General features: G+C 40.8%; 1 protein-coding gene across 3 annotated transcripts in view; it reads right to left on the minus strand.

Annotated features, from left to right (window-relative positions):
* HS3ST5 (heparan sulfate-glucosamine 3-sulfotransferase 5) overlaps positions 1-18,513 on the minus strand; it is a 210,868-nt gene extending 192,355 nt beyond the window's left edge. The window contains exon 1 of one of the 3 annotated variants that reach the window (XM_074864750.1): positions 18,449-18,513. The gene's annotated coding sequence lies outside the window, so the exon portion shown is untranslated. Of the gene's footprint in view, positions 1-17,082; positions 17,186-17,382; positions 17,521-18,448 lie in introns of those variants that run through there. The other 2 variants (XM_074864749.1, XM_074864748.1) reach the window with 2 other exon arrangements.
* Positions 18,514-26,673: the final 8,160 nt, after the last annotated feature.

The following is a 26,673-nucleotide window of genomic DNA, read 5'->3' on the forward strand; positions in this document are numbered from 1 at the left end:
CCTTTTTCAAAACACAGAAACGGAAAATTGGGAGATAATACTTGCAATAAAAGTTATTTTTATGAAGTTTACATTTTTGCACAGTGACAGCTTTAATTTTCTCTCACTAGATGAACTTTTATTAGGATTCCAAGGTTATCTGGTGATGTTGTTTTAAAAGAAAACATGAGAGGAAGGTAGCAAAAAAAAGATTTCTCAGTTTGAAATATGCTGACTGTGTATTACACAATGTCATTTGACTGCCTGTCTCAGATATAAACTCCCACTTTTTGTAAGCAATCCACAGGATAGCATTCGTCTTCAATCAAAAGCTGAAAATGCACATTAGAACACCCTTCATGCCAAATACAGAGGACAAGAGATCTCTCTCATTCCTTTGAATGTTCAGTATATTTCAAATAATTACAAAAATATATAGAGAACTACATTTATTTATAAGTTTAGGAAAAAATCTTTTACTATATGCTTTTTGAAAAGCTGGACCTCAGTCACTGGAATGACCAAATACATTCTAGGAAAGATATATTTGTGTGATAGTTTTGGATTTAACTTTTTCAGTTTTCCAGCCCTGGAAGTTTCAGTTTCCACAGGCATTAAAAATATTCAGATCTTTTGCTTTTTAATGATTAACGTGATTGTGGAGTTTTTTGTAAAGGTAAAAGGAGAAACCATTTTCCTTGAACTTTCCAGGTACCTGCAGCAATAGGCCGATCTTGGAAATTTCAGTTCAGGGACATTTTAAGAAACTTATAACCCCTTCAAAACCAAGTATTGACTCCTCACAGTTATTAAACATAACTAAGCTAATTAGAACAACACCAAAGATGATATTTTCATGGTAGGTGTCACCAAGTAGTGCTATTACATACAGTGTTCTCTGTGTGCATGCAAGCGTTCAGCTTTGGCTATGCCAGGCTCTATGTAAAGGGAGTCAACTTTTTCCAGCAGCTTTGCATGAGTAACTAAGGAGTTTGTTAACTGCAGGGTCACTTTTTATTGCAAAGCTGCCACATAATAACTAGGTAGGAGCTTTGGGCTGTGTCTCCCAGAGACAGTACTGGATGTTTTTTGCCCAGGAGAGACATATATTCATTGAGGAAAAAGTTACACATGAAATTGATCTAGATTATCTGTCATTCACTTATTTTCAGCTAGGGAAGCAACCACAAGGCTCTCCATAAACAACAGTCACACCAACATGCATTCTCCCTCTCTGCTTACATGGGAAAGAGCTGTGTACTTTACACCCGGTGACATGTTATATAAAGTTTGAGAGGACTTGAGTTAATTAAAAAAGGTAGTCAGGATCTGTTAGATTTATAATGAAATCTTTATAGAGTGGCAATGCAAAATCATTCTGCAGAAATCCCAAGACCTCCACATAAACGAACTCAGTTGATAATATTTATTGACAGAACAGTGATATAATCTCTTTAATATTTGCAAATTTCAATTACAGGGAGGGCATGAGCATGTTAAGTAATCACAGTTTTCCATTATGATTGAACCAAACACCAATTTATTAATTTGTCATCTGATTTTGAAAAAGGTGAAAGTGTGATGCTACAGAGAGTGATATATAATAAAGCAGATTATTTTTACATAAATGTAATGTTATTTTCTTCCTGTGACATTGAAATTCTGTGTCAAGCTCTGGGAGAGAGGAAAGGATAAGAAAGCATAGGTTATTCTTCATATAAGAAGTGGAGAATTGAGATGGATCACTTAGGATGATGAAAGCAAGTAATACAGCATTTCATTATTCAAGACCTGAACCTGTTGGATAACAATCACAATTGCAGTTCACAAAAAGAGGGGCAACTCTATGTGCATCTCCCAAGAGGAAGAAAAAGGCAACAAAATGCCAACATTTTGATCCTTTTTTTTTTTTTTTCTTTTTCAGCAAAGATATCCCACATGAAAAATGGACTACTCATCAAGCAGAATATTTTGACAGGACTCTGTCCTCATAAGGACCTCAACCAGAACTCTCAAAAGAGGTGACTCAACATCAAAAGACATAGTGATTTCTTGATAGACCTCCTTGATACATCTTGTATACAACTGCATGCTTACAGATATTAAGAGAACAATTTGTATACTGATGTAATAGACTATTTGTGGAGTTGTATAATCTCATTTTTCCTTCTGCTTTGTTTTGTAAATAATATAAAGCATTATCATTACTTTTTAATTTGCATTATTTGGAGCATGTTTGTACCAAAGGCTCCTGTGGAGAATCAGAACCATTATCTACCTCAACTAACAACCAAGAAAAGTCACCCAGTTCCTAAGGACCCAATGATTTTAGACCAGGACAAGGAAAAAATAAACCCTCTGAAGAAAACTCTGCCCTCCTTCTACTCAAAGAGCAGAACTGGTGTATTATCCATCACACATCTAACACAAAAGCAACCATTCAGCCCCAGAAAGAATAGCTTGCAGATGTCACTGCCAGGCACGGTTTGCTGTCAGTCTAAAAATAAGACACACGGTCTTAGAAGGAGCTGAAGAAACATTCTAGAAACTCTTTGCTAACTAGCAAAGGGCTGGACACATGCTGAAGTTAATAAGCCTTTTCCAACACAGGGTATATGAGCAGTCGTTAAACCTTCTTCCTATAGCCTGTTAGAGCACTCAGAAAAGACTGTGACTTATCTGTGAAGCCAAAGAATCTCTTCGTCTCACAGTCCAGGTACACGGCATGCTGTAAGATTTCACTGTAGTTGCCATCCTAGACTTTTTTACTTCATTCTGCTCCTGAAAGCACAACAGTGAAACACATCTGTTTTGGCATTCTTCATTAGATGTGATAAAAAAAGAAGAGGTTGGAGCCACAGCCCCATCACCTATCATGGAATATGTCACTCTCTCTCATCATGGTGCACAGTGTGAATGGATCTGGACTTACAGTTTCTTGGAGAGAAGATGAATACATTTGGTGGCAGCTAGTAGAACAAGGAATATATTGAGCTCACCCTTCCTTTCCCTCTGGCTCAAAAAGATCTCCTCCCAAAGGAGAACAGCTCCAGTCAAGCTGAGTAAGAAAATGTTCTGTGAGCTAGGAACAGTTTTCAGCCTTTCAAAATCTGATTTCTTTACAGGGAAGGTTAGATCTAGCATGCCTCTAAGGCTGTAAGCAAAAAAGAGTTCAGATAAACCAGAAAGGTACACTTGCTCAAGGCCTTGCTAAAAACTACCTCTGGGTAGCCTTTATCCCTAACGATCTGGCAGAACAGATGGTTAACGGGTTTCAGTCCCTGTCTGGAAGCAGTGGGGTTTATTTTGTGCCCAAAAGCTGGTCCCATTCCATGGCTGGATGCCCACTGCAATCTGTGGTTTGGAAAGAGGCTGGGGGCAAGGGCAGGGTCAGACCAGAGGAAGTAGATGGTAGAGGACCAGAGGAGGAGCCCAATGGGTTAGGCTGGACAAGCAAGGATTATCGGATTCAATTTTGCAATAGAAGAGGTCACAGCAGCAGAAGAAGCTGTAAAACACAGGCTAGAGGGTGTGAAGATTGCTGTGTGATAAGAATCAGTAACATTATAATACAAGCAGAGTGTTGGGAGAAGCAACAAATACTGGATAAGCTACATATGAAATACACAAATCTTTCTCAAGACAAAGAGGTGGTATGCTTGTTTTTTATTTATATACATGTAAGGGAATGGATTAAGGAATGCCATTGTTTGGAAAAATAAACCTTTATCTTTCACCTTGCTTAATTCGAGATTATAAAAGGATCATTTCCTATATAGGTTTCAAAATAATCCCACATATTTGAAAAGGCAGTCAACTACAAAACCAACAATGCAGAACAGTTAATTCAGATGCAAATGTTAACAATTACAGTAACACAGAACTCATACAGTTATCAATCTACAGGCCAGATACTTGGATAATGAAATCTAAAATAACTGCTGGTATCTATACATTCAGAGATTCTTACCCTGCATTTTTATAAATTTCAGCCTGCATATCAGTGCTATTAACTGAGCTGAGCTTAAAATTCTGTGTGCACTCTTAAAGATAATTTTTGAAAAGGGTGGCCTTCTGAGGATAGCTATTTAAAATTCAGAAGGCTGCCCAGAATATCAGAGTAAGTTCAGCATTAGTGTAATTTTTCAACCTGACACCAGAGGCCTATGAACTAAAATGCCAGCAGATTAAAATGCCTTTTAAGAACCATACTGCACTAAGCGTATGTATGACAGAGTTACACTTTGAGTTATAAGCACAGAGTATCACTTTTGAGGCAGCAGCTGACACAGTTGGGCTAGAATAATTTTGCTATAGTGTGTGCCAAACAGTTACAGGACCAGGCTAATAGAGAGGTCTCCATTACCGTAACAGCAGCTTCATGGTTAGTCTGGGGGGGCCTGTCGCCTGCTGAAAGCAGTCAAGAGGAAAGCACAATTTGGGCCAGAGTAACATCTGCTTTTTCATAGTTTATTGGAAACTATTGGCATCGGTACTACATTGTCACCAAACGTGTCACGATCTTTCTCCCTGGATGTCTCAACCTAACATCTGTTCAAAGTACCTTTATAACATAGGCTGAAACATTTAATAGACACTTACTCTTATTGCCACAAATGATGATGTTTTGATATCAAGGCAGTCTGCAGAGAGATTTGCAGAGCTAGGTCATAATTTTGGAGGTTCTTCCAAGAAATAGGCTGGATGAAAAAGTTTCATCTTCAAAAGAAAGACACCTAGCAAAATCTCAAACTTGTGGTAAATTCTGTGTCTGCTCCAGATTTGAGACTAGCTACTAGTTCACTATCCCTTAGCAGCTGTTTGTTAAGAGTTCCTCTTCTTCTGGACTGCATGACTTGTATTCATCAGCTGAGAGATACCATTCCTACAGACAAAACTGATGTGAGAGAAGAGATAAAGGCAGAGGCACCAGAGGTGTTATAGCAGGATGCAAGGAGCAGGATGCTCTTTAGAACATAAATTACGGTTGTAGTTAGCAGATACGCTTCAGTCACACACCAAAGAAGCTCCAGGCCAGCTGTGGATCTACTTATTTAATTATTCCTTTTTAAGTATCACTGATAAAGTTAAACTTTTTGGTACACACTCAGTTCTCCTTAATCAGTACATCCCATACCTAGTGATAAAATGCATTTATATTTTGGCACAAGTGTGTACAATATATATTTAAGAATAAATTAAAAATAAGTATCTACAGGTATATCATAAATAAGCATACAGTACCTTTCTCAGATTTTTACCAGAGGTCTTTAAATATCTGTTACTATCTTATTGTTTTTAAATATATTTATGGAGCTCATATTACATGTAATTTTCCAAACATGAAGAATTTTAAGGAACTCAGTGATTTCAATAGGAGGGCAAAATAAGTGACTTATATATGAACCCAACTTCCAAACCAAAGCAAAGCTCAAAATCCAGGTACGCTTCATTAAGTTTCAGTTTTCCACAAAAAACTTCACTTCTTCGTTGGTCAAGCCAAATAGCTCCTGCTGATTAATGAAACTGATATTTGACTATTTTCTGTTTATTGGATTCAGATCCATTTTTTTTGTAGATTGGGTCCATCAGGTTTGTTATATATGTACTTGTGCGATAGTTAAATCAGACTCCTTGCAACTCCCCTGAGAGATATCCTAAAAACGTCATTTAGAGGAAGAAATGGCTAAAAGATTTAGTTTTGTTCTTTCTCCCAATCTGAGACCACTAAAAGTATTAAATCAGTGCAGCTGGAACCCTAACCGAAAGCGTTGTCCAGAGAAGACACTGGGACCTCCATGACCTTCCCCTGAAGATTCAGTCTTGCCACTCACCTGGGACCACAGCATTTGCAGGCAATTACTTTACCATTTGTAGGAAAGTATTATCTCTCTGCTAGGCAAATTTCTCCCAAGAGCACTGTAATTTATGAATGCAACCCATGAACAACAAAACTGGTACTGAAGGATTACAGTGAGAAGTAGAATATCTCCTAGGCAACATCTTTATTTAACCACACCCAGATTAATTTTCACTATTTTTGAAGTTGCACTATCTTGCATCGGCGAAAGAATCATAAAACCTTGCAAAAGCTCACCAGTAAAAGGTGAAGAAAGAGTAGAGAAGATGATTTGTAGGTGTCACAAAAGATGCAACAGTGATGCTAAATACCAAGAAATAAAAACATTTGATAAGAACCACTATAAATGAATGTATTTTTCCTCCACAACTACCTGAAATATTATTTTTTTATGAAATTAATCCACTGTCATAAAATTATTTATTAAAACTTTATCCAACTATCCTATGTCAACATAATTTTCAGTTAGCTGAGAATGTCTGCATTTTAAAGCTTAAAGGAGTTTGATTTCTGAGACCATACCCTAAAAAGTTTGTCATGATTTTTTTCTGACACACAGAATACTGAATATTCTACCAAATAAGGATTTTTGTCTCCATTTGCATTCTCTGGCAAAAGTTAGTAATGTATCTTTGAGAAGTGTATGTACCCTCACTTTTCTAAACCAGATTTTTCAATACTTTACAAATTCCTGACAACAAATGCACAGTAAATAGATAATAGCTTTCCTATAACAGCAATTTCTGGATAACCTGATTCCAGCAGTCAAAGAGAAACATAACTATAAATAATGAAATGTATGCAGAAAAGTAGCTACCATTTCCTAAAACATTTTACCATGTTTAAATCTTCCACTACTTTCAGAACATTATTGCATATACCACAGCTAATGACTGCTTAAAAACAAATATTAAGCCCCTTTTACACTATTTGCAAAAATGTCATGCTATGTTGTAGTAACACCACTTAAATCAGTGAAGCTCATTCCTAATGAGAAAAGTGAATAAACAATGTGTAAGTATTAGGAGTCATACTGACCTAAATAATACGAAGACTACATCTATGCAAGTGAATTAAATAGTGCTAGGGCATGAAACCATGTCCTGGAACTATTTTTTTTCTAAAACATAAAATCTCAGGGCAGTCCCTGACACGCTTTTGATCTTGGCTACTTGACCAGCCATCTCCCAAGGGTTTTCTGGGCACAGCTAGGGCACTAGCTCAGCCTGGGGATGGTTCCCAAGAGGCAGGCTAGCTGCAGCCTGTGCTCAGGAGGCTAAGGGAGCTTAACCATATGGAAGTGGCCATGCTTAGCTGGCCTCCAGGCTAGAGAGAGGCCTTGCATTATTCAGTTTATTCATAAAAAATATAGGCAAGGAGCAGAAATGCAGCTGTATTAGAAAAAAAAAAAAAAATCTAAACGAGCATTTCCAATCAGTCTCCCAACAGTAAACATTCCCAATTAATCCCTCATTATTACTGGAATAAAAGAGACAAACCCTGACAAATCTGGTTTTGTGTCCCTGGGGGATAAACAGAAGTGAGTGACCAGCTTCTGTCTACCACCGTGCTGGGGATTTATACTGTATCTCCATGCTGTGCTTTCCATATTGATCCAGTGCACTGGTGCTGATATACAATCCAAGTCCAGAGGCAAGCTGTCTCATCCATAAGCACTACTTACTGATACATGTCAAGTCACATAATGCATACTTAAGTTCCTGAAACTGTAGACTAAGTAAATTAGATTTCCTTCCACCTGGGCTCTAGATGTCTTTTAAACCTACATCCTGAGTCTAAATACAGTTTGGTCAGAGGACATTTTCCTCTTAAAGTTGTTAAAAAGACATAACTCATTTCCCACACATTATTTTCTTTAGTTATGGAAGAGAGACATTTCCTTCCCTCTTTCTGTTATCACCTTAAGTCTGCCTCAATACATGAGCTGTATTCAGGAATAAAATAATAAGCAACGCTCCACTAATAAATGCCTTTCCAAGAAAGTGCCTGGTTACCTTTCCAATACTTCCAATTTATCCACTAGACTAAAACCATGATCTACTCAAAGGTGTGGTGCTCTAGAACTGGACAAGAATTATTCTACCCATCAGGAAAAATTTTTGAAGTGGTTGAAATTCTTTTTGAAAGTTGCAAAAAGAGGTTAAAAATTTTAAATTTTAGAAAGAAAAACATTTTGATTAGGGACAAGACAAGAGACAATCAAGAGTCTTCTGTCAATATTTTGGGGACTTTTTTTCTGGTTTTGTGGTTTTTCTTATTTTTACCAAAAAATCACCTTATGGATAAAAAAAGAAAAAATATATCTTTTAATTGATATATGATCACATCACACACAAAATGTATGAAAATATGTCTTTTCTACAGACAGCTTTGGTTTCATGGAGCATAAGTCTGAAAAACATAAATTTCAAAGTCATTTCAACCAGCTTCAAATTTTTCATGAGAGCTGACTGAAATATCTTCAAATACAAGATTTTTGTAATAAAAAGTTTTGATCCATTCTGAAGTGATATTAAAAAAACTTTTTTAATTTAATGTAGAATATTGTCAAGGTGATGCATAATGAAGCATTAATCAGATATATGTACTTCATATAAAAAAGAAAATTGTTTGAAAGTTTAAAAATATTTTTATCCCTTTTTCTTTATTTTCCCCCCTCTTTTTCTCACTGAATTCTTTCCCACTTTCCCAATAAGAAAAGCAGAAAAGAAAAGAAAAAATGACATAACTTTAAGAAACTTATATGATATTTGGTTCTGAAACAAACAAAGCAAAAATTTCTGGTTTGCTTTGTTACAGAAGAAGAAAGCTGACAAATCTGAATGACAGATAAATCTTTTTAAATCCATTTTTGTTAAAGAAAATAATTCCTGTTCAGGGATAATGCTGGTAAGTAAAGCTTCTGTCATGAAATTCATCCTTTGTTGTTTCTTGCTATTAAGTTGTGTAAGGCGGAGGTATACCAAAATGTCTCTGAAGCATCTGCACCATAAATAGTCTCTTTGCTAGCCTCCAAGAGAGAGGCAAAGGCAGTTACAACACTGTAGGCCCGATATATAAGGGAGGAAAGAGCTGTTGATTCATGTTCACCCAGGTCTACCTCACTAGCAGCCAGGCAGCAGTCATGAGAGAACTGCTGGGAAAGCAACCACAGAAATGAAACATGGTTTTACACAGATCTGAGTGAAGGTCTGGGTTGCCATTTTCTGCAGTTGCACAATTCAAATTTTGAAGCCCAGGTTTTTTGGCTATACCTGAAGGAAGTGAATTTAATTCTTAGGTCAGAAACCATCGAATACATGTTACTGAGGGGGGGCTAGAAATGCCAGTTGTAACCAGAATTGTTTGGTATATGCAAAAGGAGAACTTTTAATCCTAGAACAAATTTTCACTAATTTTCCTCAAATCTTTTCTACCTCTGAGTGAAAACTCTATGGTTGGTAAAAAGCTTATCAGTCATATTTTCTTTTTTGGAATTATTTACCAAAAAGATTATAATAGATTATTTTAGCCAGATTGTGCATCACCGTTCAGGAATGTAATTTTCCACCAGATGACAAATAAAGGCATCTCGTTTGACTATACTGATAGATTCTACACTGATAGACTTTTTTCCTACTATAAATCTCTTTTACTTTCATTGAAGATTAATCATTTTACAAGAGGCAGGAATTTGAAATTGTAAATAGGAAGCATTTGCTGCCACCTCTGACTTTATTTATACTTATACAGCAGTTACAAAGGTGAGAACATGCAGCAGCAAATTATCTAAAATAATTTTCCCCAAATCTTACTTCTGACATCATGCCAAAGTTAGATCCACTCAGTACAGTCAACTGTCTTTTCAGCATCAAAAATTGATACTAAAAAATATTATATCTATTTACTGTATTAAATATAGTGCCGTATTAAATACTTCTCTGCTCTACTGTCATCTTCTGTTTTCCCTTAAGCTCCACATTACATTCAGTGATAATCTTTCCTGGTTCTTCAATATAAGACCGTAGTTGCTTTTTCAAGTCTTAACAGGAAGATCTTGACTGTGATTGTAGATGACAGTAGCCTGTAGCTGGCAAAATATCTTTCAGATTCATGTTTTTCAGGACATAATGTAACATTGGCTTCAGACGCTGAAGTGAAGATTCATTTTGTTTTCTCCTTTTTCAGGATTCAGTTACTTTTTTTTTTTTTTTTTTTTTTTTGGCAGCACTGGCTATTATTTATAGCCTTGGGTTTAAAACATTCTGCAGGAGAACCATTGGACCCTGCTGTTTTACCTTCAGGAAAGAGTTTAACCACTCTCAGCTATTTATTGTGCTGTCATATCTTCCTCTGTATCTTCATGGTCAGAAAGGAAGAACAACCAGCAAATCCCTGCTCGGGTGAGGAAACCAGACAGTAGCAAAGTAGGGCATTATACAGATTTTGATATTAAAATAAAAAAATTATATATGTATGCACATGTATACACACAGAAAAATGTGTATACAAATACACACAAAATCTGCCAGGGCCATCTGGATTTCCAGCATGGGGAATGGTTATTTTCTGGCTTTTCTCTTCTTTTGAAGCTCCCATCCTCTTGGTATGTCAGCTTTAGTTACTTGTCCCGTGGCCAGAACATGTTAGGTAACTCAACTTTCGTAATTTTATTTTTAACCTTAGTTGCATTTATTTTTATGTGTTACTTCTGTCTTAAGGATCTTTCATAAAAGAGTACTTTTTTTCTCCCTTTAAAAAACAAAAAACAAAAAACCACATCCTTACATATTTTTACTTCATTTTGCCACGTCTCCAACATTTCAAACTTTGTTTCTAGATTCACTTAGGGTTTTGCCAAACTCATTTGTGTCTGCATATTGGCAAAAGTCGTACCTTCTGTAATAATATCTGGTAAGAGAAAAAAAACAACAACAAACCTGTCTGCACAGAATCCATGATGCAGTGTAAATCCATTTCCATTGATGTAAACTGACTTGTCTCCCATGAGATGCCAGTTTTCTAATGCTGTCATCGTAGTAGCAATGCCCAGTTGCAAAGGGAGGTTTTGATGTAGGTTGAAAGTCCATCAGCTAGTGCAGAAAGTTTACATGCTGCTGAGCAAGCTTAAGCACCTGTTGTAGAGGACTAACCTCTTATTCGTTGCCTCAGTTTCCACTTAATTCTACATAGGATTAATCCATTAATATTAATATTTCCTTTATATACTTTTAAAGAAAAATAGCATATATGTATATATATTGATCATAAATTGGTTCATGAAATCCTTCTACCAATCATTTTTGGAATTTGCAGACATTTTTAGTGATTTGTTCTGTAATTTAAAATCCTGTCATTTCTTCTTAGACTCTGAGTATGTGTCTGCTATAATACAGTCTAATAGTTTTATTTATGACAGTCCTTTGGAGACTCCAGCAACTGTGTGAAGTCAAGATTGTTCAAGCCATTATAATACAAGATAGTATTACAGAGATTTGAATGGATAAAAGTTCTCTGATCTCCAAAAGAGAAGTGGATTGATAGACACTGTTCTGTAACACATCAGGACAAATGTGTTACTTTAATCCCCCAGACAGAAAGCTGTATTTTCTGAAGCAACGCTGTTGCAAGCAACAAGATGCATAAGGACTAAGAGTGCTAGTGAATGAAAAGTACAGGAATTACCATTTTTTTGTAGTGTGAAACATTCTATATCAACTCAGGTACCTTAAAAAGCCTTAAAAATGTCTGAGGATATTCAACAGTTGAAACGTGGGGGCATTCCTTCAATCTGCCTCCTTAAAAAATGGCTGGATCTTACAAAATTGGCTATTAAAGTCTACCTTATGTAGTATTGCTTCCTGATATTATATTTAGAATTCATTTTGTGGTAGTCCTTTATTATAAACTTAATCCTTCACATTTTGTCTACAAAAGTTCATTTTGAGTAGAAATATCAAAGAGTACACCTGTGCAACTCTTTTTAAAACAGTTAATAGCTTGCGGTACTTCTAAAGTATACAAAACATAAAAAAAACCTCCTGTAGAAATATTTAAAGCTTTTCCCCTGGAAGTTAAAAATTAAAGTTGTCTGATGCTGACAATATTTTATAACTACAGATGTAAACACTTGAATAAACTTAGGAAAATTATTACTTTTCATGGTCATTGATCATGAAAGCATCTTTGTTCAACAAAACATGTGATTAGGTCCCTTTGAGGTCAGCACATACTTAAAGACTTATATTTATTTAAGGGTTTTGCTGATGTGAATCTTTCTGCAACTACCATTTCATCTGATTGTGTTAACAATGCACAGTAATGCTTGTTTGTTCAGGAAGAAATTTTGTCCTTACAGACTTGTAACACTTGAGAGAGAGAGTGTGTGGAGCTAACATAGTATGCAACAGGAGAGAAGTACTATTAAGAGCTATTGCTGGATTAGGCAAACCAAGTGCATAAATAATACAGAAAAACTCAGTCTTGGTAGCAAATGGTGTCTGGCCACTTTCCTTAGAAGATTAAAAGTTCTGTTCTTGATTATTTTTTTAATTTACATGCATTTGTACTCTGAAAGCAAACTAAACTAGCTTTTCTTGTATACCCATCTTTATTTCTTTTAGCCAGTAGCATATCATTTCAATCTGCATGCTTTTTTAGGGAAGATCATATTATCAAGGAAATGTCGTGATTGAAGAAAGAGAAAATTGAACACACACACACACACACACACACACACACACACGTGCATGCGCACACAAAAACAAAGCACAGTTGAGACTAGACGTAGGACAGTAATTGATATTTTAAGTTGCATGTGACACTCTTTCCTTGTTCTGCTGCATTGCATTTAGATATTGTATGGCTCTCCAGACATGCTATGCATAATTTTACATACCATCTGCTTTACATGCCAGGTTCCATATGTACAGTATATAACCTAAACCCAATATTTTGATTGATTTGAGCTACAGTGGAGGCTTTTGTTCTTAAATTGCTGGATAGAAGAATATAGTCCTAAATAAATTATCTGACAAATGTGTTCTAGGATTAAGAAACAATCAATCAAATTTATTTTGGAAAAGTTTTTAAATGTGTAATAATTACAAAATTCAGGTGACTTTCAACAGTCCCGCTAATATTGCTTCCTAGATTCAAGTACTAAGAGACCTGCAAACACTTGCTACCATTCACTTAACAACCATAGCAATACAATGGCATACTCATGTTTCAGAGTCAGGCAAGGGACAGCAAAAATAGTCTAGAAAAAGATGTATCTGAATAAAGATGAACAGCACTTATTCCTCAACACAGGATGAGGTTTATAAAGATGCTAAAAATGAATAATGGGTATTCAAAATCATGTCCTGGAGATTCCCAGTACTTCATTACCTGGCTTCTTTCAACCCTGTTTTAAATACTCAGGTCTTATATACTCTGCAGTTACAGGTAAGCCTAAAAAAACTTAACTTTCTATTTTGGAGATGCTGTCCACAAGAACATCTGGCTGCATTTCCACATGCACATATGAAGAATAAGTATTCAAACACCAAAATGAAAAGAATACAGAATTTCAGATGATGGCTCTCAGGACAAAACTGAAGATTTATGCAAATATATATCCTCATTTTTAGAACTGCTGACTCTCTTCATCCAAGCAAGCAAAGAGGATTAAGCATTACTTTGGATCTTAAAAAAACTACCACTACTACTCCCCCCCTCCAAAAAAAAAAATCAGTCCAAAACTCTTAATAAGGAAATAATCACATTTTTCACATTTGACTCAAAATGGAAGTATTATCAACAAAAATACGTTGTGGCATTATGTGTTAGCAAACAGCAGATAGAGTAGTAAATACACGAAGCAACAATGCAGCTCAAAGAAATTCTTTTCCATGCAATGTCCTATAAAATATGTACCCTTCACCTCCGTATGTGGCACATGGCAAAAGAAACATTTGAATTCACAGGGAAATTAGAAAGAAACCTGTAATAGGACTTTTTAAGAAGGAGGCTTCTGTCTTCCCTATGCAATTGCAAGGAGAGAAGAGACAATCAGGGAAGCATTTGTCTATTTTACAGGGTTTTTTTTCCATTGTAACATGAACATCTTAATCTGTTCACAGTTAAGTATCAGTGGCACATTCAGTTCAATTCAATGACAATTCTACAACATGCCTACAAATAAAGCTGAACAAGACAGGCAGCACCTCAAACTTTTTTTATACTTGCCTATTAACACAAAGAGAAACATCATTATTGGACCGAAACTGAGAAAGGTTATTTTTCTTATTTTATTGGGTTTGTGTGGCAAGGTTTTGGTAGCGGGGCAGGCTACAGGGATGGCTTTTGTGAGAAGCTGCTGGAAGCTTCCCCTATGTCCGATGGAGCTAACACCAGCTGGCTCCAAGACAGACCCGCTGCTGGCCAAGGTCGAGCCCATCGGTGACAGTGGTAGCGCCTCTGTGATAACATATTTAAGGGGAGAAAATGCACAACAGCAACTGCAGCCAGAGAGAGGAGTGAGAATATGTGAGAGAAACAACTCTGCAGACACCAAGGTCAGTGAAGAGGAGGGGCAGGAGGTGCTCCAGGAGCCAAAGCAGAGATTCCCCTGCAGCCCGTGGTGCAGACCATGGTGAGGCAGGCTGTGCCCCTGCAGCCCATGGAGGTCCACGGTGGAGCAGATCTCCACCTGCAGCCTGTGGAGGACCCCATGCCAGAGCAGGGGGATGTGCCTGAAGGAGGCTGTGATCCTGTGGGAAGCCCACGCTGGAGCAGGTTCCTGGCAGGACCTGTGGCTCCATGGAGAGAGGACCCCATGCTGGAGAAGGTTTGCTGGCAGGACTTGTGGCCCCGTGGGGGACCCACGCTGGAGCAGACTGTTCCTGAAGGACTGCACCCCATGGGAGGGACCCACACTGGAGCAGTTCGTGAAGAACTGCAGCCCGTGGGAAGGACTCATGTTGGAGAATTTCATGGAGGACTGTCTCCCGTGGAAGAGACCCCACACTGGAGCAGGGGAAGAGTGTGAGGAGTCCTCCCCCTGAGGAGGAAGGAGAAGCAGAAACAACATGTGATGAACTGACCACAGCCCCCATTCTCCATCCCCCTGCGCTGTTCCAGGGGAGAAGGTAGAGAAATTGGGAGCAAAGATGAGCCTGGGAAGAAGGGAAGGGGGGGGGGGGGGGGGGGAAGGTGTTTTAAGGTTTAGTTTTTATTTCTTGTTTTCCTACTCTGATTGGACTGGTAATAAATTAATTTCCCCAAGTCAAGTCTGTTTTGCCCGTGACAGTAATTGGTGAGTGATCTCTCCCTGTCCTTATCTTGACCAATGAGCCTTTCGTTATATTTTCTCTCCCTTGTCCAGCTGAGAAGGGAGTGATGGAGTGGCTTTGATGGGCACCTGATGTCCAGCCAGGGTCAACTGACCACGTTTATCAATGTAATAGTCACATTCTTCATGGTGTATGGGCCTAAATCTGATACTTGACAAATTGTTGACCCCATGCAGAATTTTTGGGGTTCTTTCAACACTCAGATTTGAAAAAAAAGTTAAAAACATATCTTCACACTTTCCTTTTTAAGGCATTCCAAGCAATTGAAAGTGGTTAGTCAGATTACAGGAATAAGTCTAGCTTTTGCCATTTGAATATCAATATTTTTATTTGGTGTTTCATGATATATCTGACTGCTCCCAATCTAAATACTGCACTGAACAGAGGACGTTCTGTGAACTAGAACTTCCATTTGCTAATGGATTTTTTTTTTTGCATAAAATCTTCTTTGTAGTCCATATGAATATGGACATTTTAATTATTAATCAGAAGCATTATTTCTTATTTGTATCTGTGTTGCAAAAGAGTTCTTAAAAACGGGATAAAAAATTAATGTACATTTAGATTTTTCTCCTCCCTAGAGGGAGGCTGTTCATGAGTTAAATGCTTATGCAACACCTTTCCTTACTAACTGTACTACATTTCTCTTGTTACTTCTCTATTGAGCCTTTCTGGGCCTGATCCACAGGCCACTGAAGTCAATGGGAGCCCATCCAATTGTCTTAGTGGTCTCCCTCTGCTTGAACTTTCTAGTGAGAAAAAAAAGAGATACAGCACCAGAAAAGTATGAGGTACTAATCTGGTAATACTTTATAACATCTGTGGGTAAAACAGTAGGCTTCAGTCCATCTTGATATCAGACACGTCAAGAAATCATTCCGATATTTCTCCACTGCAAAGTGGGAATGAAAATCTAGAAGACATTTCTGACACATTGTAGCTAAATCTCTTTGGGTAAAAAGATAGCTTTTAAAAATGAAGTTTCTTTTATACATCTCTTTCATTTTGCCATCTCTGTCTTCTTCCCAGTCCCTTTCATTGGAAAAGTATTTGGTATTTGTCAGAGCCTTCTTCCTTTCAAGTCAATTCGGAGTTTTGCCATTGACTTCCATGGGAGAGTTATCATACCCAGGATGCAAAACATCGTGAGAAAAGATATCATTGTCAAAGTAGACATTGTAAAAGTAAGAAAAAATATTTAAACGCTTTAACAAAATCCGCTTAAAACTCTCCAGCAATAGGCGGCTTTTATGCATGTTTCCCACAAATCGCACCAGGCGGTCTAGGAGAAGAGAAAGCCCCTTGCCCGGTGTCCCTGGCATTTGGGAGCCGGAGTTGCGCCCCAGCCTGAGAGGAGTCAGCCGTGCGCGAACCCGAGCTCGGCACAGCCACGCGCTAATTGATCGCAAACATTTTGCAAACATTAAACCTTCCCTGAGGGACGAGCGTTTTGCCACCCACCGCAGCCCACAGCAGCGCACCGGAGGGAGCCACCGGGACGGGGAACGGGCAGGGGGGCTGCGGGCACCCTCCCGCCGCGGTGCCGGGGCTCCGGCCGGGGCTCCGCTCTCCGCCCCGCGCAGCGGCGCGCCCCGCCGCGCAGCACCTGGGTGCTCCCCTCCGCAGGTGAGGCGCCCGGCGGAGCTCCCTCTCCGCCCGGACGGCGGCACGGCGGCTCCCGAAACACGGGACCGCGCTGGCAGCCCCCGGGGACGTCGCCAAAATCGAGGGCAAGGGAGAAGCCGGACACGGTCCCCGGGGCGCGCCGAGGGGCACCGTGCCCTTCGCGCCCCGGCGAGGCGCGGAGCGGAGCCCCCGAGGAGGGAGCCCCCCGCGCGGCAGGGCACCCTCCGCACCTCCCGCGTCCCCGGGGGACCCCGGCGGGGCGCGGAGCCCCGTACTCACCGCGGTGCCGCAGGCAGCCACCCGCAGCGCAGGCGAAGCGCCCCCGCCCCGGCCGGTGCCCGCTGCGGCGCACAGACCCCGTCCCTCGGCGCCCACATCCAAGCCCCGGCCGCGCAGCTAAAAGTCCTTCTGAGGAGCACCCGGCGAGCCCCGCCGCCTCCCGCTTCGGATCGCTGTCATCTCCCCTCCCCTCGCCCCCCCCGCCCCGCGCCCCCCCCCGGCGGGCGGCAGCAGTATAAAGCGGTCTCTAACCCGTCAGATCACGCACCAGCAGAGGTGCCGGTCCTCGCCGCTACTTACCGGGCATCCTTCAGAGCGGCGGGCGGGCGGGAGCGAGGGAGGAGAAGGAGGAGGGAGGGATGGAGGGGGGGCCTGCGCGGCGCTGCGCGGCGCTGCTCGGCAGCCTGGGCAGCTCGGCAGAGTGCTGCGAGTCAGTGAGTGAGTGTCTCCGTGCGTGTGTGCCCGCGCGTGTGTGCGCGGTGCTGGACACAAGCAAGCGGAGGCTCAGGCACCGCGGGGCAGCGGGAAGCGGCGGGGGAGTTCAAGGGGCGCAGCCCGCGCAACGCGGCGCGGACGGCTGCGGCCCAGCGCGCCCCCGGCCCCGCGGCCCCCCGCGCCCCGCCGCCGCGGCGGGAGATGCCGGGGAAGGGGCTGAGGGAGGCGCGCATCCTCCCCGGTGGCACACGCACCGCGGGCGGGGAGGAGGGGGGGGAGGGATTAAAAATAATGATTACAAAAAAGCCCAATCACCAGGAAAGAAAATAAAAAAATAGCAGAACTCTGTCTCTACTTCCCGGCCGAGGTTTGAGCCCCTCGCCCCAAAGCTGCGCTCCCGCGGCGCGCTCCCGCCGCTTCGGGAGCCGCCACCGCCCGCGGTGCAGCGCGGCAGCAGCTGCTGCTGCCGGTAGCGCCCAGCTGAGAGCCGGAGCCTCTCCCCGCGCACGGAGGAGCCTCCCTCCTTCCCTCCTTCCCTCCCTCCCTCCTTCCTTCCCTCCCTCCCTCCCTCCCAGCCCGCTGAGGCGGGCAGCGCAGGCAGGTGCTGCCGGCTCGCCCGGCGGCGCAGGGAAGGGCAGGGCCCTCCGCCGGCGCTGCGCGGGGGACAGCGGCCTCTCCGCGGGCAGCGGCCGGGCTCCCCCAGGCACTGGGGCGGTGCTGGGAGGCTGCCCCCGCCGGGACGCGGCTGGAGGAGAGGAGGGGGGGGGGCATGCGAGGGGCGGAGAGGAGGGAGCCGGCTGCCCCCGAGAGCTGCCGGCGGGCCCGAGGAGCAACGGCGGCGGAAGGAGGAAGCGGCGGGGGCCGCCCGAGCCGGTCAGCGGCGCGGGGCCCTTCGCCCGCCTGCGACTGCCGCTCCCCCCGCTCGGCTCACCTGCTGCCCGGGCGGTGGGACCCGCTGGGGAGGACCGAGGACGGTGCATCGTTACTGCCTGGTTTCGTGGGGGAGGGGGGGGGGGGCGGGGGGCAAGCGGAGAAGGGAGGGAGGGCATAATTATAACAATCACACGGAAAGGGGGAAAAAAAAAAGCAACACGCACACCAAAAAAGCCCGTTCTCGGGAGAGAAATCAAAAATAGCCGCAGCAGCATTGAAAGTTGCTCGCTTTGTGATTTGCATTATAACGCTGCCGCTGCTGCCTGTCTCCTCCAACAGCGTACCCAAGAAACACGCGAGATGGGAGGGAGGGAGCTATATACTTTTTGTGTGCTTTCTCTTCATGACTGTAGTTCTCTCAAAAAAAAACCAACCCGAAACGCAATCCCCAAACCCAAGCACACACACAACCCACTTGCTGGAGAGGTGGCTCCAGGTGGTGGTTTCTGAGTTGCAAGCGGAGTTTGTCGGGGGGGTGGGGGGTGTAGAAGACCCCAGGGAGCGCTCCCCGCCGGGTTTTGGGCGCTCGGGTTTGCCCCCACCGAGAGGGAGGAGGGAGCGGGCGCTGATGCTCCCCCGGGGCCGGGCAGGCAGTGCCCGCCGGCGGAGGACATGGGCCTCCGTCCCTTGGGGGTACCCGCGGTGCGCCGCGCCCGCTGCTCGCCCCCGCCAAGCGGGCGCGCCCTGACCCCGCGCAGGTTGCGCAGGGCGGCGCGGGGCGGGCCGGCGGCCGCGGAGCGTGGAGCCCGAGCCCGGGGGCGCAGGTTGCGCCCGGGGTCGGGGGAGGCCATCGCCTGCTTTCCCTCTCTCCTCCGGCCGTGGAAACCGAGATCGGTGATAAGTGGTGCTGTTTTCGGGAAAAAAGATTGGGTAAAATCAAACGTTTATTTACCAACAATTCATGCCCTGATGAAAAAAAATAGCACCGAACCTTAACCCAGATTACGCGGTTAAATGTATCGAGCTGGAGGTAGCATGGCTGTTTGCCAGACCCATGATCCATTAACCTCTTTAGCTCATTGTTGGCAGGCAACAATAGCACACGATCACATTCTTATATTTTAAAGACAAGCCATTTTCGTTTCATAGTAAACTCCACTCTCCTATGCTGCGATTGAAAAGGGTCTCTTCAGCAATAGAAGTAATTAGAAAGAAGTATACTGTGTCGGTTTTGCTACGTTGTGTTCATTTTATGAGTAAAAACATTGCGCTATGCCTAAAGTAATCTGTACAAAGGTGGACAGCAGCATATGAAATATTCTTACTTTACAACAAGGATTTGGATAATTTTACCTTCAGCATTTAATTATGTATTATTTAGACTGTGTGCCAATTAAAGTTTTAGTTCTGATCCTTTTACAGAAAGAAACCAAGCAAAACCCAGCATAATCAAAATTAGAGCATGAAAATAGGATATATAGGGCCCTTTATTTCCTTCCATATATGTTATAGATGTATATACACATATATGCCCTTTAATCCAAATACATCCTGTCTGAAGTTATATATTTATACATGAATGTGTGTGCACATGTACATGCTATATATATCTCCCCATTATATAAATAACGTACTTTAAAATCATTAAAAAAATAGTATAGAAAAGAAGCAAAGCTAAAAACACAGCTCTCAATCCCCTGCCGGGTGCTATAAAAAAATGCTACCACTTGGAGGAGAAGTCATAGAATCACTGATACAGAAAGGATATGAAAGTTATATTTTGCACCTTATTCTTTACACAAGCAACTTAATAGAAATACATCTGTGAAAAATGGAAGTACAATGTTTTCTGGGTTTTTTTGGTGTAGGACATTTTGACATTAGGCTGCGGTCCTAATTGGCATGTGCTGAAATATTTGTTCTGGAAAGTATGCATTCAGAGAAGTTGAATCTGTCACTGCTAAATCAAGCTGTCTGGTCTGGGAGTGGAAGATAATATGTACAAAAAAGACAGCTGATCCCATGAGGATCTGGGGAAAAGGAATGGGAAAGGTGATAGGGATGGGGAGTAGGTCTAGATGGGTGACAACAGTGAATACATGAAGCTGGTGTGTTACAGGGGAAATGGCCTGGAAACAAAATGCCATCTTGTGTGGAGGAGGCAGCATGGAAGAAGACCTTCATCTTCTTTCTCATGGTCAGGCTGTGCTGTAAAACACATCCCGTTGCTCATTAGGGGTCGAGGAGCGTAGGATAACACCTACATCCTCTCAATATCTCCACACATTGCTTCCAAATCCTCTGTGGTTTAGGAAAAGTCCTTCCAAAAAAACCAAACATGAAGCTCCAGAAAACGCTAAAAAACCTAAGTTCACAGTACTCACCCACTTCCTAGAGAATCTTTGTTTATTTGTTTACCCCAAGGAGAAAGGTTTTAGGGGTGGTTTTTGTCACCCTAACCAACTCCTCAGACATAGCTGTCACTATGCTGTGTTAGCCAGAAGAGACTCTTTGCTGGCTATTTTATGGTTTTTATCTGAGAAAATGAAGTCTTGATCCCATTTTCATTAAGATCAGTAACAAAATCAAGAAGTGACTGATACATTAGCAGAATGTTTTGAGTGCGTGAGACTGCCTGGCTTCAAGAGCAGACGTTTGGGATGGGAAAGAGATGTAAATCTACACTGTATACTGTTAAATTTAGGCTATATTTCAACCTGCTGTGGCAAGAGTAGTCATTAATAGCTCAAAAATGAATGAGTGCTTATTGCTACTGTAGATAGCCTGTTAAATATTAAAAGTAGGTATATTTTAGCTGCTTGCTTTTTCACTGTGTTTTCTTCACTAAGTCTGAAGTGTTTTATCCTTACTCGAGAGTTGCCAACTCTAGTATGGGACAGATATAAGGCATCACACACTGGTCCCTCTTTGCATACATTGTGTAGGATAATCACATTGATATTAGCTGATGCAAAACTGTGAAGTTCCTGGCTATCCAAGCTTCCCGTCTTTCACATGATGCAATAATAGCAAATATCATTTGGTAGCCATTATTTTCAGGAAGTACAAAGTTGATCCCTCTGTTCTTTAATAAAATTCTTTTAAGTTCTTTTTTTAAAAAAATTATTTATTTTTCTACTACAAAGAATATTATCTAACAGCTTTATTGTAATCATTTTCAGTACTGTAACTTGAAGAAGTGTGTATCATTTATTTAAAACAGGCTTGGATAATAAAATAATGATAAGTAAAACCTGCCATTCTCTGCAAAAAAACAAAGACAGCAACAATAGATAAGAATGGTAAGATTTAAATGCCCAGCCTTTATTACACTTGCTATATGGCTGCATTGGTTTGTAATCTCATTGGCCCCTTTAAATCAAGTGAGTTTTTTGATACTCCAGAGGGTTTTCTAAGAAAGTCAAAATGATGGAGAAAATGACACTGATTGGTACAGGGGTACAGGATGGCTACCCTTCCTTATACAATGGTAAGGAACTGAGATGGTAGCTTGAAATGGTGGTGTTTTGACAAACTATGAAATTCAGTCTTCAAGCCAATATCTGACCATTAAACACCATGCTGTTTCGTCACAAATAGATACATGGCCTCAGTTGTTAAAAAGTGATGTAGCTAATGGTAACAGGAATATATTCTGCCTGTATTTTCAGTTTAAAATTCATGTTGCAGAAATAGTTCTGGCAATTAGAATAGAGAGTTGCATCTGGTCTGTCATAAAGGTATGCTTTATGTAATTATATCCCAATTTTTCAAACTTGCATTCTGTTCCATGCAAAGTGTCTTATACCCCAACTTTTTATTAATTTGCCTTATTTTTTGGAAAAAATTGTGCCCTTGAAGAACTTCATAAAAAGTTTAAGTGTTTAAGGATTTTATAGGATTATGTAAACTCATGTATTACAAGAATAAATATACATTTTTAAGAAATCCAACCAGTATAATTCTGTTAGGTTGGAACTTGCCTTCATAACCCACTAAAAACATGCTTCACTGAATCAGTAAATACTATATTTTTGAGCTGTCTGCATATTATTGACTTTTCTGGCTTCTGCAAAACATTACATCAAAAGTCCCTTCCCCCCATTGTTTTCACAGCAGAAAAATCAATTCAAATCTTAAATATACAAAGCAACAATGGTAATCTAACCTTGATATATTTCAGAATTTATATAATCTCCTTTATTTTGTTGAAGCTCTGCTTTGCAGGCTTATCTGCAGCACCTGAGAGTTTTGACAACTCTTTCTAAATATACAGGAAAACATACTAAACCACAATAGGTTGAGAGGCAGCTTACTTAAAATTGTAGTGAAATGTGACTAGTGTGTTAAAAAGAGAACTTAATGTGCAGAAAAAGATATCCAAAGATACTAGGCTTAGAATCAAATTCTGTCTTCAAATGTCCATGCATGACTCACTTTAGGAAGAAAAAAATTATATGCAAAGACATAACATTAATTTTAATAGAAGATCAGTGGATATATGCAGAGTTATTTGGTCATACTAGTCATCATTTTCACAGGTTTATGATGTTTTTACTGCTCTGTTCAGTTCCAAACTAACATATGAGGCCTACTGACTCTTGTTTTCCATTCAGATAAACATTGACAAAATAGCTGAGGTTTGCATATAAGAGGAATAACTCTCAGCTATTTTACTGCCCCTTCTATGTTTATTCCTGACACTGACGTTATCTTACACTGCTTTTAGCTTCTTACAAGTTTGCTAAATGATAGTGATTCAATCTGAAATTCTGTACACTGGAGCTCTGTCTCAGGCTGCATGTTTTTAGCATAACCAACAAAAATGCCTCAGCTATACCCGAGAACGAGATTGAGGGTCATTATTTTGGTTTGTTTCTTGCTAATATATTCCTTGTAAGACTTACTATTTTAAGAAATCTAGAACCTGCAGATAATGGGGACGAGCCTTGTAAGTTGGCAGGGTGATAAGTATTAGTTTAGTTGAAGATCACTTGGAATCGTCCTAAGAATTCATTTCAGTTTTTCCAGTTCATGAACATTTGGAAGTTCAGTTCACACATGCTAAACAGCAGTTTGTTAGGGTTATGCAGCTAAATGCATATGTTTAGCTGTTCTCCAGCTAGGTATATTCAGATGTTGCCTAGTTTTGTTTCTCCTGATGCTGTTGTTAAGCAAGACCCTCTGACTTTCCTCTGTTCTTCATTTGGTTAGAACCAAAGCTGCACTGAGAAGGAGGCTGGTTCATCTGAGCACAGGAATACAAGAAGTCTTCCCTGGATTTCTTGGGACTGGGAAGCTGGCAAAGATGAAGTGACAGGGATTTCAATGGTAAAAAGTATGGGAGAAAGATCTGAGACCTGGGAGGAACTGGTAAGGAAGAGACTGAACTCAGATGACTAACTGCTAGGTGCAAGAAAGGAGCATGGGAAGAGACAACGGATCTGTCTGTGTGGCAGTCAGATGGGAAAACTATGTGAGAAGTTTATAATTTTGGATATGCTGATAAGGAAAAAGAAGAAATCTAAATACTGAAGACCGTAGCTGGCTAAGAGAAAAAAGTCAGGTGGAAACAAGCCAGTGAAGATGTGAAGATGAGAATGAAGTCCCAGAAGTGGGGGAGAGAGCGAGAGAACTGGAATGAGACATGAAGGCAGAAAAAGAAACAGAAAAGTGTGTAATACTAGAGCATACTGCCATGCAGATCTTGGAAATGAACCAACCATCCCAAACCTCAGCATTTCGCTGTTATCAGTAAATATCTGTGAAACCTGTTGGCAAAGCGTGCTCCTCACTCTCCTCTGCTGCTGCTCCACTCAAGGGGTGACCATCTGTTACCATTGTCAAGCCCAACATTATCTCTACTGTCAGAAACATATCCTGTAGGTCTATCTTCCTGACCTCAATGACGAATCTTGTTGGTATCAGGCCATTTTTTGAAATATTTATGTTCATTCTTCTTTGAAGAATAGAAAAGGCATGGAAAATTTAAAGGAAGAGAAAGAGAGAGAGGAAGGAAAAGCAAAGGGAAGAAGGGGACCCTCTAATTCTTATTACAATAAAGTGTTGCTGTCATGTATTAGGCAACATTAGAACTGAAGTCGCCTTTACTAACTCTGTTCATCTTCTCCTTCTGTACTTGTGGACATACATTATAACACAGTTTAAAATTATAAAACCATGTACTATATTTTCTTCCATCAGCATAGGACTTCTATCACTGCAGAAGATGAGTCCTGCTCAATGACTAAGCAACTGTGTAATGTTTTGTTTTATTTTCATTGTGCTTTGGGCAGATCAGACACTTTCTACCAATTTATTCAAACTCTACTAAGAAAAAATATTAATTGCATCTTCAGAGGATTTTCTCTGATAACAGTCAATATGGCGTCTGCATACCTCACAAATGAATATTAATTTACCTTCGCAGTGCTTCCACCATTACCATTGTAGAGATGAGAACTGAGACATAACAAATTAAAGCAAGAGTATCCACCAACTTTGAGTGTAAATGTAAATTATCTAGCAATTAACATTTTACTTTTTGAAAGACTACTGTGTGCTCACTTCAGCTGAGAGGTGAGTGCATCTACAAATGAGACCCAGGCTTTTAAGTAGGGCATCCAAATCCAAAATACTCATAACTTTTGAGAAATATGTGAACAGTTCAATTTTGGTGGCTTTTCCAGCTTACCACTGGAATTTCCCTGCAATAGATGGGGATGGTATACTGCTCTTCATGTCACCTTTCAAATGGTTTAAGAATGAAACATTCATTGAAATGCATGCTGAAACTTCTTTCACTGTATATGTTCTAAAAATTAAAAAAAAAAAAATAAGGCAGAGAGAGAACAGATGACAGCTTTGGTATAAGACACATCCCACTTTATCCCCAGAGATAAGTCATCCTGTGCGCTGATGAGGAGAGGTCCTGCAGAAACAAAAAATATCTTCACGATCCCTGTATGAGCTAAACTGGAACACACCTATGCTTTAGATTTAGGTCATAACTGAGTATTAGTTCTTCAAGCATGGTGAAACTCTAAATCCCAGAATAATCTGCTACTTAAAAGTTTGCTGAACATTTATTTTGGAGCCAAACTGGAAAAGTTCGTCTACTGTCTAGAAGCGCCTGGAAAATTTCCAGCTTTGAAGTTGACAGCTCACTTCACTTTTGGTGCTGTCATCTCATTATTTTGAGCACTTAAAATATTGCACTTATAGGGGGAGAAAGGATCCAAGCAGAGCTAGAGGAGAGGGAAATCGCTTGGAATTGCTGGGGGCTGGAAGATTTTGCTTTTCTCTCCAAGTTTTCTAAGAATGGCAATGCTAGGATAACCTTTCCTATTTTCTGATTTGGAACAAACATTGAAGAAAAAGTGAAATATGACCATTTCATCATTTACAGTCTACAACAAGAAACTTCTTTTGCTAAATTATGTCTTCAGAGAATTTCAATGGGACATAAAATGTTACAGTTATTTCCATATTCATTTTCGAATCTGAAAACCGAAAACCTTTAGTTTAACAAGGACTGATTGATATACAATAGGGGGCTCCTTTTTCTCTGCTAAAACCCACAGACGGGGACTTTTATCTGTGGGAAGTTTTGTAAGAATCACCAAGTGCATATTTCCTCTGAATTGATCTCTTGTTGGCTAGGATCTTGTTGGCCAGGAGTTGCTTTGCTAGACCAAGACAGACAATCACCTGATTCATCTTAATACAAAAACAGCCTAGTTAAGGTCAGGCCTGCGGGGAATAAAGCTAAGGACCCTGTTTTTTTTCATAATTTCTGTAACCACCAGCAGTTTTCCAAGTTTACTGGTTCTGTTGGAGTCACCCTGTGGACTGCTGCTCTGAATTTTGACTGAGCCATGTGCCTGTTTGAATCCACAGATCTCAGTCACAGTGGAGAGGTGTTGCAGAGCTGGGCCCTCTGCTCTTCTCTACAGAATGCAGAAAATTCATCGTGCACATATTGGCACCGTTTCCTTGCTGATGCATTTTCCTCCTTGAACTGTTGATCCACAACAAGCTCTGGACAGTGGAAACAGCTGAATTTCTTTAACTCAGACTCTAGGTTTATGGAAAAAAACAGTAAATATATACAAGTATGTGTTGAATAATGTATTTCAGGAGCTGCCTGTGAGTATGACTGTTTACATTAACTTCCATATTTAACAGATTTTTTTTGTAACAAATCCAAACACTCAGCATCACATGCTTAGTAAATTTGCATTTCATGATACATGTAGCTGGCAGAAATAGAGAGAGATAAGT

This window comes from Strix uralensis, chromosome 3 (assembly GCF_047716275.1).
Source record: "Strix uralensis isolate ZFMK-TIS-50842 chromosome 3, bStrUra1, whole genome shotgun sequence".
NCBI classification, from domain to species: Eukaryota; Metazoa; Chordata; class Aves; order Strigiformes; family Strigidae; genus Strix; species Strix uralensis.